The sequence below is a fragment of the Melanerpes formicivorus genome, unplaced genomic scaffold (genome assembly GCF_026170545.1).
Source record: "Melanerpes formicivorus ecotype bairdi unplaced genomic scaffold, bMelFor1.0.p_v2 SCAF_45, whole genome shotgun sequence".
NCBI lineage: Eukaryota > Metazoa > Chordata > Aves > Piciformes > Picidae > Melanerpes > Melanerpes formicivorus.
The window spans coordinates 261337-279119 of NW_027142397.1; the positions used below are offsets into that span (position 1 = coordinate 261337).

The 17783-nt window shown below is 50.1% G+C and overlaps 1 protein-coding gene across 10 annotated transcripts in view; it reads right to left on the reverse strand.

Annotated features, from left to right (window-relative positions):
• The window catches only part of EPB41 (erythrocyte membrane protein band 4.1), a 110216-nt gene that overhangs the window by 83054 nt on the left and 9379 nt on the right, over nt 1-17783 (reverse strand). The window contains exon 1 of one of the 10 annotated variants that reach the window (XM_068158955.1): nt 15074-15179. The exons of 8 other annotated variants lie outside the window; for them this stretch is intronic. The gene's annotated coding sequence lies outside the window, so the exon portion shown is untranslated. Of the gene's footprint in view, nt 1-6689; nt 6871-15073; nt 15180-17783 lie in introns of those variants that run through there. One more of the 10 variants, XM_068158953.1, reaches the window with a different exon arrangement.

The following is a 17783-nucleotide window of genomic DNA, read 5'->3' on the forward strand; positions in this document are numbered from 1 at the left end:
TCTTCTGCAGACTGAACAGCCCCAACTCCTTCAGTCTGTCCTCACAGCAGAGCAGCTCCAGCCCTCTGATCATCCTTGTGGCCCTTCTCTGGACACGTTCCAGCACCTCCACATCCCTCTTGTAATAGGGGCTCCAGAACTGGACACAGTACTCCAGGGTTGGACTCGATGATCTTCAGAGATCCTTTCAACCCTCACCATGCTTGGATTCCATGTGAACTGCAAGCCCTGGCAGGAATTACTAATCCTGTCTTCAGAGCAGAGTTCAACTAGCAGAGAATAACTCCAGCCCGGGGTCCTACACACAGCGGGACAGGGCTGCTCCCACTTAGTGAGAGGCTTTCTCCTGCCAGCCCTGGGGGGAAAAGCCTATCTGCAATCACACCCCAAGACCAGGCTGGTCTGTGCTTGCAGAAGGAGATGGAGGAGATGCTGCGGGACCAGCAGCAGCCACATGCCATCTTCTACCTCCAAGTGTTTGAGTCCACAATTCTACCAGGGAGCCGTGAGAGCCACTGAGCTAATTATTTAACTAAAAGCTTTTAATTATCTCTCTCACACAGGCACTGTGTGGGGTGGGGAAGGGCAAATAATCAGCCTAAGAGCAGTGACCCACAGGTTCAAAGCAATTGTGCTTTTCACAGAAACAGCTAACTAGCCCCAGTCTCCTCCTGCTGCTTCCAGACCGTGCTCCCATTGGCAGGGCTCCATCCAGGGCATGCTTCCCTGTGAGTACAACTCAAGTGATCACTGTGAGGAGGACATCGGTTTGGGCAGAGAAAAGGCTCCTCCCCAACTCTGGGTTGCAGGTTTTCTTGGGATATTACCTGATGGTGGGAACCCACTGGAATGTTTGGCTGACATCCCACAGCACTCATCCTCACCAAGAGATGAATAGAATAGAATAGAATAGAATAGAATAGAATAGAATAGAATAGAATAGAATAGAATAGAATAGGAATGGGAATGGGAATGGGAATGGGAATGGGAATGGGAATGGGAATGGGAATGGGAATGGGAATGGGAATAGACCAGGCCAGGTTGGAAAAGACCTTCGAGAACATCAAGTCCAACTTCTCACCCAACACCATCTAATCGACTAAATCATGGTACCAATTGCCTCATTCAGTCTCTTCCTAAACACCTCCAGCAATGGTGACTCCACCACCTCCCCAGGCAGCCCATTCCAATGGGCAATCACTCTTTCTGTATAGAACTTCTTCCTAACCTCCAGCCTAAACCTCCCCTGGCACAGCTTGAGACTGTGTCCTCTTGTTCTGGTACTGCCTGCCTGGGAGAAGAGATCAACCCCCACCTGGCTACAACCTCCCTTCAGGTAGTTGTAGAGAGCAAGAAGGTCTCCCCTGAGCCTCCTCTTCTCCAGGCTAAGCAACCCCAGCTCCCTCAGCCTCTCCTCACAGGGCTGTGCTCCAGACCCCTCCCCAGCTTTGTTGCCCATCTCTGGACACCTTCCAGCAACTCAACATCTTTCCTAAACTGAGGGGCCCAGAACTGGACTCAGCACTCAAGGTGCAGCCTAACCAGTGCTGAGTGCAGGGCAGAATGACCTCCCTGCTCCTGCTGGCCACCCTGTTCCTGATGCAGCCCAGGATGCCATTGGCCCTCTTGGCCACCTGGCCACACTGCAGGCTCATGTTCAGCCTACCACTGACCAGCACCCCCAGGTCCCTCTCTGCCTGGCCGCTCTCCAGCCACTCTGACCCCAGCTGTAGCACTGCCTGGGGTTGTTGTGGCCAATTTGTAGAACCCTGCACTTAGCTGTGTTAAATCTCATGCCCTTGGACTCTGCCCATCTGTCCAACCTGGCAAGGTCCCTCTGCAGAGCTCTCCTACCCTCTAACAGATCAAGTCCTGCCCCCAGCTTGGTGTCATCTGCAAATTTACTGATGATGGACTCAATCCTCTCATCCAGATCATCAGTAAAGATATTGAACAGGATGGGGCCCAGCACTGATCCCTGGGGGACTCCACGAGAGACTGGCCGCCAGCTGGACGTAGATAAAGCACTCCTCAAAAGCACCCCCGTGGAAGGGAAGAACACAACACAATGACCATGGCCACAAAATGAGCCACGGAGCTCACTCACCAACAGAAACACCCTCCCAGAGTTGCTCCTCCTCCTACACCCTCCTAACTCTGCATCGACAGCAGGGAGATGAAGAGGCTTGGTCTCCTCCCAAACTCACCAGCGTCCACGTGCTGTGCAGCTTCATAAATTATACATGGCTAGCACTGCTGCAGACGTTTGCTCTGGGTGGAGCAGCTAAAGCCAGCTGGTGTGGGCATTTGGTTGAAAAGCCCTTATCAGGAATACAGTGGGGTCTGGAGAAGGGTGCACTGGAAGGGCACAATGGCTTCAAACACACCCCAAGCCCCCGCTGTTTTCTGCTCTGTGGAACTGCTTCATTAAAAAACAGATTTGCTCTGTCTACAGAGTTGAGTTAGAAGTGTCTGCTTTTGGTACAGAAGGTTAGCAGCATTACACAAGCAAAAATTCACAGCAATAGCAAACACACGTAAACAACAGAGCCCGCGTAAAGAAACTAATAATATTAATCTGGATTAAGTACAAGCCATGAACATTCTAACCTAATCCATCAAAGATAAATCCCTGCTATGCCACATCCTACAGTTCTCTGCAATTTAAGGAATCACAGCACTGATCAAAACAGCAGAGCAAATGAGAAGTATCAGGTGAAATCTTTATGTACAGCTGCCTGCTTAATCTATGCAAGATTACAGCGGAAACCAAGCACCCCAAAAGCAGAACAACCATTGCAAAACATCGCCAAGCCCAGAGTACAGTTTCCACTTGAGATGCAAAGCTTCACACTGAGCTTCCCCAGAGAGATGCATGACAGCAGCAAAACACAGCTCTGAGCCTGAGCAGTTTGAGTATCTGCCATTTCTTAATGCTCCAGAAAAGTTGCAGGGAGCTGAACCATGATTACGAAGAAGCCAGGAGATTTGCAATGGAGTTTAAAAGCTCAAAACAAGGTTTATGATAGGAAATTATTTGCATCCATAGGCCTGCTGCAGGCCCCTCAACCTTATTAAAGCAACACCTCTGATTCATGACAGCTCATTACCATGAATGTAAAAGCAGCTTCAGCAAGCAGAGCAAGTCCAGACAGACCCACTGGAGCACACAAATGCAGCCCAGCCTGAGCTCCTCATCTGTGGACTTACACAGTGGGGTGGGAAGAACTTGCTCTGCTTCCCATCTGGCCAGGTTTCTCTGTTCCAGGTGATCCCTGGCCTGGACACCTGGAGAGAGCCCAGAGCTCACCAGCACCTCTGAGCTGCACTAACTTCTCCAGCTTTTTCCCAGAAATGATACCTTGTGGCAGTAAGAGGCTGAAGAAAACCCCATTCTGTCACAGAAGGGGTACTGTCAAGGTCCCTCCCCAAAGGAAGAGGCTCTCATCAGATACCCCTCCTTAAAGAACTCATCAAAGAAAGGTATTTGACACATCAACTCCCGGCCAGGTGCTGTGGACACACACCCAACACCTCCATGAACTGCCCTGAGAATGAAGAGCTGAAGGTTTACTCACTGACCCCAAAAATCCAAGATTCTTTTGAGATGCTAAATAACTCCTGATGAATACCCAGTACACAGCCACTGCCTCCCGTTTTCATGTACAGTTCTCTCCCACCATGTTACACGTCACCTTCCCGGCATCAACACATCAAAGCTTTCAGAGCATCCCAACATCCCGTGGCTGGAAGCCTGCAAGCTACCCTGGCACAGCAAGGCTTTGATCGCTTAATGAATGAATTTGCAAACGCGGTTGCGTACTAGAGAAGCAACACATCCACCAGACTGCTTCACATCAATCCCAATATTTGCTCAACAAGCAGTAAATGGGGTGTCAGAAGAGATCTGTTTTGCCACGTCCCAAAAAATCAAGCGCTGTCAAGTGAAAACATCGCAGCTGCTCAGGCAGAGCGGCGGGGAGCTGGCAGCTCACTACCGGAGACAGAAGCTGTGCATTTGGAGCATCACTGGTCTAAAGCACTGCCGGGCTCTGGGAGCAGACGGTGTGTTGGAACAGGCTGTGCAGAGTCCTTCCTCCCCTTGCTCCAGCTAGCAGTGCCCAGGAGTCTGCTGCTGCCTTCCAAACAAATGCTCCCCTGAGAAGGGTTTGCTTCAAATTGCATCGAGGCCATCAGAGCAGAACACAGGCAATTCCCGTTCCTCTGATCTGACACAATTCATGTCATTTGGGGGGGGAGGACCCACCACGGTCTACTTGAGTTTTAAAGGCAAGGAGCACTATGTTTATCCTTGATGTTTAGCTTCTGCAGCAGATTATGTTTGTCCACAGGAATCCCAGAAAATCCTTCTTTATTAAGGCGATGTCAGCGGAGATACTCAAAGGGCCCTACTACCTTTTACATCACACCCAACACTCCAAATTGTCACCAAAAGGGAATTAAAGATGCCAGAGGCTGGCATCACAACATGGAAAAACAAACACCAAGTCCACAAACAAGATGTCCACAGGACATGCACCGAAAGCAGAACACCCCCACCAATGACCCCACAGTTCCATTAACAACCATCACATCCTCATCAACAGCAACACTGCAGAAGAACCCTCTTCATTGAACTAGGATACACTTTTGTCAGCCATTACCAAAAACCCAACCTTCCACTGCACCTCCACAAAGCAACCTCTCCAGCCAAAGGAGCAGCTCATAGGGCAGCGACACTGTACATCAGCTAATTAGGAAAGGAACTGCGCTAGGAGCAACAGCAACGGGCTCAGAGCCCTTCCATCCACACACCGCCTCCTCCCAATACCTCACGGGGTTATTTTTCCCTCCAACAACTCACTGTGAAATCAGAATCAGCTCATCAGAAGACCATCCCTCCAGATCTATCCAAGTTAGGCAAACAAACCCCAGCACATTTGGAAAGCCTTCCAAATATAAAGAGCAAAGTAAAGCAAAAATTTGATTTCTGCTGTTGCTCAGAAATAAGATTTTGGGTTGTTTCTCCATATTTTAATTAATTTATAACACAGGGAATTGAATTATAACTGAGCCATCATTTCCAGTACCACACCTGCCTCAGAAATTGGAGTGTCAGAGAAATTGTCCTTCTACAGCTGGGCATGCAACACTTAAACACTCACACACCCAGAGCTGGAAGAGCCCAAAATCAGCCTCCCCCAACCCCACACAGTCGCCTCAGAGCACAAAGAGGGAGCAGTTCCTCCTCCCCAAGAAACACTCAAGGGACAACACTCTGGCTTGTGGATGCTCACAGATGGCTCAAGATGCAATTTTAATTCCTTTTTGTATCCAGCTGCCTCGCTGGATACAAAATAAAAATAGGGCTTGGTGGCAAACGCCTTTAACTGGGATCTCTCTTCAGCTGAAATTCGGAGGGAAGCAGAAGAATGGCCAGAAGAACCTTCACCCAACCACAGCACCACACTCATGAGAGGGCAAGTGCAGTCCCAGTGTTTTACCAAGCCCAGAGCTCTTCCCTGTCATATCTCCTTCATTCTCCTCCTGCACAATGGACTCCGTGCAGAATCCTAATTCCGCCACTGGCAGCCCTGGGCACCTACAGCCTCAGCAAGGAGGGAACACCAAGTGCCAACTCCCTGTTGTTGTGTGCCCCATCCTGCTGTCCCCTTGTGTTTCTCGCCTTCTCCACAACCTGTCTCCAGCCAATCCTCAGCCTTTCAGCTTCTAGCTCTCCATGCCACCACCACGGAGAGCTCGCACACCCTGTGAACAAACACAGACTGCATGCATGCAGAGAGTACATATGGAACACACCATGCAGCCCCAATACACCACACACATCATGTACCCCAAATATGTCACACACACCATGCACCCCAGATACACAACACACAGTGTATGTGCAGACCACACACGTACACTCACACCCTTTGCATGCACACAGGAAGACATGTAGCATGTGTGTACAGACATACTATGCACAGACTATGTACACACAAACATGTGTGTGCACTCACTGTGCAGACCATGTACACGTGAACACATGCATGAGTGCAGACACACTGTGCAGACTATGAACACACAGACTGGGCACACGTGCAAGCGTGTGCACAAACCAGACCACATATATGAACACATCATGCACAGACTGTACAGATGAACACCATGCACACACTATGTATGAACACGTGTGTGCAGGCCATGCACATGTGAACACATGCACGTGCACAGACACATTGTGCACAGGAACACATGCATATGCATGCAGATAAACCTTGCACAGACTACGCGTATGTGAACGCACGTGTGCATGCAGATACACCTTGTACACGTGAACACAAGCATGTGCACAGACAATATGCACAGAGACCATGCACACATAAGCACACACATGTGCGTGCACACACTGTGCACACATGAACACACGCAGCCCGTGCGTGCGGACGTAAGGTGCACACAGAGGGTGCAAAGACCCCGTGCATACACACCCCTACAGATGCCCAGGCTGCCCGATAACGCCGGCTGCACACACGCACACACCGAGCAAGGACCGTGCGCGCAGATAACGCCGCGCACTCAAACACACGCACCGGGTGCACACACAGTGGACAGACGGTGCACACACACGCACACCCGATGCACGCACACCCGATGCACGCACACCCGCGCCCGCTAGCATTTACCCGCCGCCAAGAGCGCGCTCGAGGCCTCCTCCGCTCCCGGTGCCCGCCGCCCACTCGCCGGGACGCGTTGAGCCGCTCTCCCCCTCCCCGAGATAGCACTCTCGGGGTCGTGCAGCTCCTCTCCTGCGCCCAGCCGGCTCGGATCCGCTTGGCTCCGCTCCGCGCCCTCTGAGCCCACCCCTCTCCCCTCCGCCCGCCGCCGCTCTGCCCACCGCGCGCCGCGAAGCCCAGTGCCGCCCCCGCCCACAACACTGTAGTAAGCTCCTATTGGCTGAGAGCAGAGGGCGGGGCGCCAGAGCTGCTTCTCTATTGGTGGAGGGGAAACGGCGGCTGGAGTAGTGGGGGGAGGGGGGGGGAGCGTGAGCGCGCGCCCCCTCAGCACTTCCCGCCCCCTCCCTCTCTGCTCCCTCCCCCAGGGCTGCCCGCGGGCGCCGAACCCCGGCCCTAGGAGACCGCGGCCCTTCCCCCAGCCCGGCAGAAAAACACCCGGGAGCGAGCGAGGAGATCTGAACGGACAGGATTACTGGCGTCCCCCTCTCCCCACCGCTTAATCGATGTTGAGGGGGGAAACGAAGGGGCCGGAGTTACTCGGTGCGGCCCGGATGCGGTGCAAAGAGGGCAGGAGAGGCCCTGCCCGCAGGTCACGGCGAGATGCAGCGGCCGCGCTCTCCTCCCACCGTGACCTAGATTTTCAATACGGGTCGCTGTTGCCCGGAGAAAGTTGTGGCCCAGCCCCGAAGGGAGGACCCAGGGCAGGGGTGGTGGTGTTCTCTTCATACTTTTTTGAACGCAAGGGCATCATCAGCCGTCTAGGGGCTGACTCAGATGATGTGACAACCACACAGAGTTTCGTGTTGTTATCCAGATGGTAGGCGCTTGGTCAGCAAGAACCCCACACATCCGTACTGGCGAAGGTGCAAGAGGCGCACCAGCACACACCCCCAATAGATCAACCTGCCCCCCCATGCTGAAACAGCATGGACTGGCTTCTCTTCACCTACAGCCCGATTATAACGAGTTATCTTGTCAAGCAGAGCTGTCCAGCTACATACACCAGAGCAAAATGCTCCCCAGCTTGTCAGCCCTTCCTTGATGCTACAGCCTGACCATCTTGCAGGGTGGGAAGGTGTACTAAATCCCTCCCAAATATATACACAGCCCCAAAAGATACAGCACTGAAGCTTCTCTGTTTGCCTCCCAAGGAGAATTAAGTTCTCAGGCACATTATTCTGCTCGCTTTAAGAGTGACCATCCTTCAGCAGCAGCTAATACCCTGGGCTGATGGGCAGCCTGGATGGGATGACTTCATCCTGCCCTCACTAGTACTGACATAGCAATGGCCACTCACACACTAAGGACATTTGTGCTAAATGTCATCCAAACAAACCCCATCTTACAGAAAAATTAACATGCATCCCACAGCTTTTCTCCTCTGTATGCCTATGATACTCAGTTGTGAATGGAGCGACTCCCTCCTTGTTTCAGTCTTGAGATCACTCACAAAAAGCTCCTTAATGGGAGTAAAGAGAAGTATTTTCACCTAAAATCTGGACTGTCTGGTGATCTCCTTGGACTCAGATGAGCACATTTGATTCAAAGACACAAGCTGGTGGCTTGAAGTCACTGCTCCTACACCAGAGACAGGCAGCTCCCACAGCACTCTGGCTTCACTCCCCACGGCATTAAATTAACACATTTTAATAGCCCAGGCTGTGAACTGGAGGAGGCTCAGCTGTTTGATGCTGACCCACTACAATAAGTGCTGCCTTTGCTGCTGCTTACCCGCAGATGGGCTGGAAAGAGACTGTCATAAGAGAATCCAAAGGCCTTTGAGGACAAAACCGCTGAGCAAAGAAGCCACAATTTTTGAATGCAAGGGTTGGCAACAGCTTCTTGCAGATAGGTCAAACAAGCAAACAAAACCACACTGCTTCATTGCAACACAAACACACACTGACCAGGCAGACTGCAGATTACATGGAAAAGAGACCAGGGCAACAAAACCTTCACATCAAAACACTGATTTAACACCATGCAGCATGTCACCCACCCTGCTCAGATCACCAGATGATCCCCAGTCCCATCTGCCAGCGCAGAGTATTTTGAGTCATTATTTCCTAGGTGAAGCATTTATCCACAGGGAGCACCTGTCCAAGCTGCTCTACATGCATGAAAAGGGCACTATTACTCTTCAAACACCAAACAAACCATGGAGAGCTCAAACGGCAGGAAAAAAAGAGCAGTAGAGTCACCAGACATGGTCTGTGCCATGAGAGTGCCTTGAAAATGCCCTTCTAAGGCAGGGAAGTTTAAACCTAGCCCAAAGCAATCCTTTGTAAGAAGAAAAAAAACCAATATATATAAAAATAAATAAATAAATAACACACAACACTCTTCTGCACATGGAAATCACAGAAGCATCAACTGGTTTGGGTTGGAAAAGACATTAAAGATAATCCACTTCCAACTTCCTACCATGCACAAAGACACCTTCCACTAGCCCAGGTTGCTCAAGACCCCAACCAGCCTGGCTTTGAACACTTCCAGGCTGTAAGCCTCCACAAGTTTTCTGGGCAACCTGCTCCAGTGCCTCACCACCCTCACAGGGAAGAATTCCTAATCTAAATGTATCTTATTCCAATTAGAAGCCATTACCCCTCATCCTGTCCCTACAACCAACCACACCACCACACCTCTGCTGTAAATCACTGGCTTAGCTTCTAACCTTTTCCTTCCTACACAGCCCCCAAGTGACCTCTGAAATCCCATAGGAAGCAATGGAAATTTCTTACATTCTTCACTATAAAACCAGTTTGCAGTTGTGTTTGTAGTCTCCAAGGCAGAAGTTTCTCCTTGAGAGCTGAAAGGCCACTTGGCAACTGCTCAGAGCCTGATGGACGCAGCCAGGGCAAACCAAGCAGGTCACAGGGAACACCACCAGACCCTACCGTCTGCCCATTAAATGTGCACACAGCCAGCAAGAGGCTCAGACATACACATTCTAGCATCTTAAGAGCATCTAGACAGTAGATGAAATCCAGCTCAAGTGAATTCTTCATTTAAAAAATCCTTTATAATGTGGTCCAGTGCTCTGCAAGCCTCACAGGATATACACTGCTGGTAGGACCTGTTGGAAAACAAAGCTCACAGTTTACACCAGTGCGGGTGAATGCTGTGCCTAAAAGCATTACTGACACACAATAAACTGAACAGAGCTCTCTTCACCCCAGGAAGCTTCTCTATGTGAGGAATTCCCAGTTTAAGCAAAGGAATTGTGCATCACATTGGTATCAGTGATCCCTCCCCCAAAGCAAGCAGGATTTAAGGTGAAGAGAAATAGGATTATGCCAAGTTCTAGGAAAACAAAGAAATTAAGCCGGTCAATTCAGTCATTTATCCACTGCTGTCTCCATAAGCTGGTTGTGTCTATCTCACACACATATATGTGCACATACAATGGGCACAGGCAATTACATGCCATGTTCACATGCTTGGCTAAGGTGTGACAGCCTCTGGAGCAGCAGCAGCCATTTCACAAGAGCAAACAAGGTGGGAGGAGAGCAGGTGGCTCAGTTTTCCAGCTCCTGGCCCTCTGCCCTTGGCTCCTCTTCCCAAAGTTCCTGTCAGCATCAGCAGTGCTGATTTGGATGAGAGCAGGCGGCCAGAATAAGGTGTAAAGGAAATCGCCCTCTGACTTCACAAGCATCATTTTACTGTAAAACACTGATCCAGAACAAAGATCCTTCAGGTAAATGATTTACCTAGAAGGAAGGAGTACTCCAGCCAAAGCTGCACTTCTCCCATACTCACCCCTTCACTTAGCCCAGGAAGCAGCAGGCACAGCAGCACTTGCTGCCAAGGAAGAGCCTCTGAGAGGCTGAACTGCCAGCTCAAGGTATTTTCATGAAGAACTAGAACATGCTGCACTGCATCACTGCAGGAAGGACACTGAGGGGCTGGAGCAGGCCCAGAGGAGGGCAACAAAGCTGGTGAAGGGTCTGGAGAACAGGGCTGGGGAGGAGCAGCTGCAGGACCTGGGGATGTTTAGGTGCAGAAAAGAAAGCTGAGAGGAGACCTTCTGGTTCTCTACAACTCGCCAGAAGAAGGTTGCAGGCAGGTGGGGTTGATCTCTTCTCCAAAGGAACTGGCAACAGAACAAGTGGAAACAGCCTTAAGTTGTGTCAGGGAAGGTTTAGGCTGGACATGAGGAACAATTTCTTCCCTCAAAGGGTTGTTAAGGCCTAGCACAGGCTGCCCAGGGCAGTGGTGGAGTCCCAATCCCTGAGGGATTGAAAAGCTGTGTATATGTGGTGCTGAGGGACATGGTGTAGCACTGGACTTGTCAATGCCAGGTTCTGATGATCCTAAAGGTCTCTTCCAGCCCAAAAGTTCCGTGGATCTGTGTGTGTGCAGTGGCACATCCACACTCAGCTGGCTCAGTGTCAAGTATTTAACCAAAGACTACACCTGCAGACCAGCCCATCATAGCACTCTCCAAAACCAACAACTGATTCATTGTGGAGCAGTTATTAAAGTGACAAGCAGCTCCCTCCATAGTTAAACAGACCAAGAGACTGTGCTGCTGTAATCACAGCCTCATGGCCAGTTTAGCTTCAGGTTCTGCCAAATGCAAGCTGCTTCTCCACAAGGGAAACACCTCTCCTATGAGGACAGGCTGAGGGAGCTGAGGTCACTCATGCTGGAGAAGACTCCAAGGAGACCTTAGAGCTGTCTTCCAATTCCTGAAGGGATGCTATAGGAAGGCTGGAGAGGGACTTTCCATGTGGGTGTAAAAAGACAGGACAAGGGGGAATGGTTTGAAGCTGAGGGAAAGCAGGGTTAGACTGGAGCTGAGGAAGAAGTTCTTCAGTACCCGGGTGGTGAGACTCTGGAATGGGTTTCCCAAGGAGGCTGTGGATGCCTCCTGTCTGGGGGTGTTCAAGGCCAGGTTGGATGAGGCCTTGAGCAACGAAGTCTAGTTGAGAGGTGTCCCATGGCAAGGGACCCCTGAGGTCCCTTCCAACCTAAGCCATTCTGTGATTCTATGATGTGGTTTCTTACTGGGAAGTTTTCCTTTGTTAGTTGTTTTAACAGCAGAAGTTGTGCCCTTTAAGGGCCATTATTGCCAAAGTAAAACTACACATTCTTTCCCACGGGTAGAAGAATCCCATCTTCAAGCCTTTTGATACTGGAAAAGAAATGGAAAGGTAGAGGGGATAGCTGGGCAACTAAGCCTCTACACCAGGAATTATCACCACAAAACCTCAATAAATTTATGTAAAAAAGCCCCCACTGTGGGTTTTCTTCATTTGCATAAAGCTGATGTTCACTTGACTCGGTGTCCTGCAGTACAGCAGACTGGCTCCAAGAATAAAATAGATGAAGAGGTGCATTGGCTCTGCAGGATGCATGCCAGCACAGGGAAGAACAGCTCCCTGGAAAGTCAGCATTGTTCCAGGGCTCAGAAACAGGGCGTGAAGCACATCTCTGCCAAGATGCACCATTTAAAGATTCGAGGAGGTCAGCTTCAGACTGCAGGACCCAGTGTTGACACGGGGAGTGTTTCTACACTGAGAGATAAATACTCTTCCCCTTGAGTATGGGTAGGAAGTATTAAATATACAAGTGGCTGCACTTAAAGGATCTAGAAAGTCCTTAAACAAGCCTGGAAAACACAGTGATGCAGTGAATGCAAGTGGTACGGGCTCTGCAAGAGGCAAAATCATTGTGGCGTGAGCCTGAGCTCCAGAAACAGCTTGAGAGATGGACTGAACCGAGCAACGAGGCCTCAGAAGAGAGATAACCAGCCAAGAGTCATGAGCGCTCTCTCACTTCAAGCATTTCCCAGTTTTTCATTCCACAGCACCCTTGGTGTAATGAAGACACAACTACAAACCGAGGCATGTGCTCATGGAGAGAGCCCGACTGTCTGCCTTTCATTCATGAATTCCAGGAGATGCTGCTGGAAACCTCTCCCTTTGGGCATCAGGAGGAAGCTCAAGCCCTTGCACCAGCCTCCTAAACCAAACATGAACAGCCAGCTTGGGCAGAGACATAGCTACCACTTCAGCAGGGGACAAGCTTAGCTCTGCAGCCTTTGTTCAATCAACCCAAAAATAGCAGTTAGTGCCACCTAGGGACCAGCGTTAGGGCAGGGAGGCAGAAGAGCCAGACCACAAACAAAGGATGTCAGTGGCTGATTTTCTCCTCACATGGATGAGGAGCCAAACTGCAGAGAAGACAGGCTCTGGTCTATTTAAATAAGACCAGGGAGGTGGGTTTTGAACTGCAGCTTCTCACCAGTAAAGCACCAGTTATGTGAAGCTTTCACAAGAGACTGTTCAAGCACAGATCTGACTCCATGCTATTAGGCTCTTGATCTGATCAAAGAGCATCCTGTGGCTGCAAAATGTTCAGAGCTCTCTGGTTCAGGAAAGGGAAGTTTTAAGACCAGAGTCTGATCAACATCTAAAGAGTGGGGGACAAGAGGATGGGGGCAGATTCTTTTCAGAGGTGCCCAGCAACAAGACAAGGGACAATGGGCTCAAACTGGAACACAAGAAGTTCTACCCAAACAAGGAAAGGCTTCTTTGATGTCAGAGTGCCAGGGCCCTGGAGGAGGCAGAGGTTGTGGAGTGTCCTCTGGGGAGCTTCCAACCCCACCTGGCCACTGTGATCCTGGGCAAGCTGCCTGAGCAGAGGGCTTGGACCAGTTAAGTTCCAGAGGCTTCTTCCAGCCCCTACCATGCTGGGATTCTGTGTGAGAGTCCCAGCCAGACCTGCACATCTGAGAGTGACAACTGTCCAGACCCAACATTTATTTAATTAGTTTTCTACAAAGAGTGAATACAACTTCTAACCAGAGCATGAGCTACCTCCTTCCTTCCAGAACTCAGAGCTGAAGCTCTGCACCACATTGTTCCATGTGGTTTCCCATATTGCCACTTGCTTGGGCCTTGCAGAGTATGTCTTAAAGTATGAACTGCATCAGACTCAACACCCCGAGTCCTTTCTCCAGATAAACCCACCACCTAATGCAGCACAATCACAGTCTGCTGTGAGCAGCATTTCTGCAGGTGTTCAGAGATTAATTGGTGTGCATTTCTATATCAGACATTTAAAACAAAGAAGGCCTCTCAGGTGGGTTGAACTGCAGTATACTAACCTCTGAAACCAGCACTCATGAATACCAGCTTCAAAAATATTAATATCCATAGGACACAATCCTGGAAGAAAGCATCATGTTGCTGCCAGCTTTTCTGGAGCTTTACAAAATAAAGTATTTTGAGGCTTTCTTTCAGGTTATATATTTCCATGCTCGTAAAGAAAACCCAAAGCAGTTCAGATTTATAGACAAGAACTCAGGGAAGGGAGTGGGGGAAACCAGCAGTTGTAACAGGAAGCTGTGGGGATGGATGGAGGGACAGGGAGGGTAGGAAGCTTCACCCAAACTGCCATTGCCAGTTAACTGCTAAGAATCACCCTCTCTGAAAAATATTTGTTACTGAAATAACGTAACTGTGAGTTTGATGCACTCCACAGGTCCACAGAGGATGCAAGTCCTCGTGGTCTGCACAGGCAATCTCCTGAGCAGGAGCTGCAGCAACAGCCATGAGATGCACGCTGGACAGATCTCACCTCGGCCCTTCACCAAGGACAGCGTCAGCAAGCAGCTAATAATCATTAAGCTGCCATCCTGTACTTCTCATTATTTGTCTTCACAGCAGAGTTCCTCCAACCACCCAGCCAAAGGCAAGCAGGTTCAAAGAAAGGGTTGTTTTGAAGAGTGCTTGCAGCTGTCTCCACGTGAATGCCCCTCCAAGAACAGTAGCAACTACTGCTCCTGCTGGCGGAGCCCAGAGGAAGGCATCTCTCCTCAGCCTGGCTTTCAGTGGTGCTTTTTAGGTCAACTAAAACAGCTTTTCTTGTGCAACAAGAGACGCAGAAAGCTCACTTGCTTTTGAGTTTTTGCTTTCGTTTAATTAGATGGTAATTCAGAAGGCAGCACTGCTATTTTAAACACCACAATGAGAAGCATTTCACTGCCTTACAAAGAGCTGAAGTGAAACATTCAGCTAAGCAAGCCCCAGAACTTGACACCCTGTCAAATCCTGATGGTCTCCTCCTAAGGGATGGGATGAGCACGAGAAACACCCTGCTACTGCATTTCTAGGAGAGGTTAAAAGCAAAAAATCTCACTGAAAAGTAGAAAAGCAGGAGACATTTGTTCTTCCTCTTTGAGCTACATGTGAATAAACAAACTGGAACACAGGAGGTTCCACAGAAACATAAGGAAAAACTTTTTCACACTGAGGGCGGCAGAGCACTAGACTAGGCTGCCCAGAGAGGTTGGGGAGTCAGCCTCTGAGGCATTCAAAACCCACCTGGATGTGTTCCTGCATGATTTACTTTAGGTGATCCTGCTTCGCAGGGGAATTGGACTTGATGATCTCCAGAGGTCCCTTCCAACCCTTACCATGCTGTGATTCTCTGATTCTGTGAATAAGAATCAAGGGGACACCCAAGTTCAAACCACAACTGCTGCTCGACAGCTTCACAAGGCGAAGCCCTTCTGGGTGACCCACAAACTACAGGACAGAAAGAAACTATTTTGGGCACAGGTGAACTCGTAGACTATGCCACTTGGCTCCCGCCATCACCAGTGCAGGGAAAGATGCAGCCCACAGCAGCCCATCATCAGACACGCCGTGCCTGCCACCTCCTCTGCACAAAGCCAGACAGCACACACAGCCTCACCTTGGATTTCTTGACATGCTTCAAATAATGGCAGCATATAGGAACGCTATCTCAAAGGTCAAGAGCACAGTCCCAAACATCACAGGCTCCCCTTGCTCCACTTGCATCTTCAGCATTTTCCTTCATGGCTTCTCCCCTCAGCTTCTGGCAGCACATCCCTCCACAGGGCTGCTGGTGTGTTACTTTCAGGACAGATGCCCAACTCTCTTATCGGGCCAGAAGAGATTCACTTACTACAGCTCCTATTATGTATTTTATGGTTACCTAAGAGATAAGCCAGGCTTAAAGATGGAAAGGCAACCTGAGCCTGCTGATTTCTCTGCTGAGTGAAGGTCAGGGCTGTCCCTGATCCACTGAAACTGTACCACACAACTTACCAACTTTATCTTACCATTGCTAACAAGGTTTGGCTGAGCTGTCCTTTCTGCTGACCCAGATTAATACCAAGTATACAGCAAGCAGCAAATTTTATCTCATATCAGGATCTTGAGTAGTTCCCTGTTCAAGGGAGGCAGGGAACTACTGGAGAGAGTCCAATAGAGGCTACTGGAACATCTTTGTGAGGGGCAAAGGCTGAGAACCCTGGGGCTGTGGAGCCTGGAGAAGAGCAGCCCTGGAGGGGATCTGATTAATCCTCAGCAAGAGGATGGGGCCACACTTTGCTCAGTAGTGCCCAGGGACACGACAAGGGGCCATGGGCACAAACTGGAACCCAGGAGGTTCCATCTGGCCAGAAGAAGAAATTTTTTTGATGGGAGGGTGCTGGAACCCTGGAGCAGGCTGCCCAGAGAGGCTGTGGAGTCTCCTTCTCTGGAGAGCTTCCAACCCCCCCCAGCCATCATGACCTGGGTAAACTGCTGTGGATGCCCTGCTGGAGCAGGGGGGGTAGACTGGATGATTCCCAGAGGTCAATTCCACCCACTCACCATGGTGGGATTCTGGGACTCTGTGATCAAACCCCCAAAAGAAGGAGGATTAAAATGCAAGTTTCTACCCTCTGTGTAGTACCTGAAAGACAAGAGAGCATTCACACACAGAGAAGCCACAGCGAGCTTGCTCTGGGAATAGCAAACCAGACATTGTTCAGGGGACCAGCCTCCTTCAAGAAGAAAATTCACCCTTGACCAGAGACTTGTCATGCAGCAACAACCCGAGGGGTGACTGTGTCCTAAAGCGTGTCCTAAAGCATGTCCTAAAGCACTCAAGCATGATGGTGGAAGATCTGGTTCCTGCTCACCCTGGCCAGCCTGACAGTTACAGCTGCTGCCTGTGCCTCTCGCTAACTCGCTCCAACAATCCTGTGAGTGAGCATTTGCCTTTTGCTCCAAACACGATCCTGGCCAGCACACTGCCAGCCAGAGTTTCCTGCACCTACCCCTTCTGTATTCAAATGACTGGGGGGTGTGGTGTTGGGCGCTCAGCACCTCCACTCAGGGAAGGTTCTCTGGTTAGTTAATGATCCTTCCTTGAGAAACTTGGTAGCAAATAACAGCTCGTTCAGAACAGGAAACAGCTGCTCAGCTTCCAAATACAGTGCTTCACTTCTGTCTAAGAACAACAGGTTTATGATCAGATGTGATTCCTGCCTCCTGCCCTCCTGTGTGAGGCAACGCTGAGTTTCAGAATAAAGCAATCTGTTCCCAGCACCTTCCTCTGCCTTCCCTTCAAGTCTTTCATCAGGGACTGGAGGCACACTGAACACTCAGGGCATGGAGCAGAGCAGCTCCAAATATGGTCAGTCCTCCTCATTACTGGGAGAGGAGGATATTACTGGGGAAGTGGGAGAGATGGACAGGGAAGGGGAAAGCTTAAGCAGAAGGATAGTTGGAATTTGACAAAAAAGTCAAAAACTTCTGAAGTTCCCAGAGATAGCAGCCTCTATGCAAAGGCACCTCTGTACCCAGCTTTACCAAGAAGAGACTCCTTCCTTTGCTGCTCCCTGAGCGCACACACACCCCCCTTATTGGACAGCCTTTACAAAACACAAACAGCATCTCGCAGTCAGGCACCAAACTTCTGCTGGCAAACCATGAGAATCCACCCCACCAGGACAATATCCCCGCAGTGCAAAGCAGGATCTCCATGAACACAAGCTGGAAACATAAGTGCTGCTGCATTTCTCCAAGCCAAGCTCAACAAACACTTCCCCTCCTGTCCTGCCAGAAGGACCTCAGGCTCCTCTCCATGCCCCACAAAGCCCCTGGCAGAGCAGAAGTCAACCCAGTGCTGTACTCCAGCCTTCAGAGAGTCCCTTACACAACCACAGCCCTGATTTCCTATCAACAGCTGTCAGAAGGCATCTGGGGAGACATGGGAAGTATTGCTTTCTGCTATTTT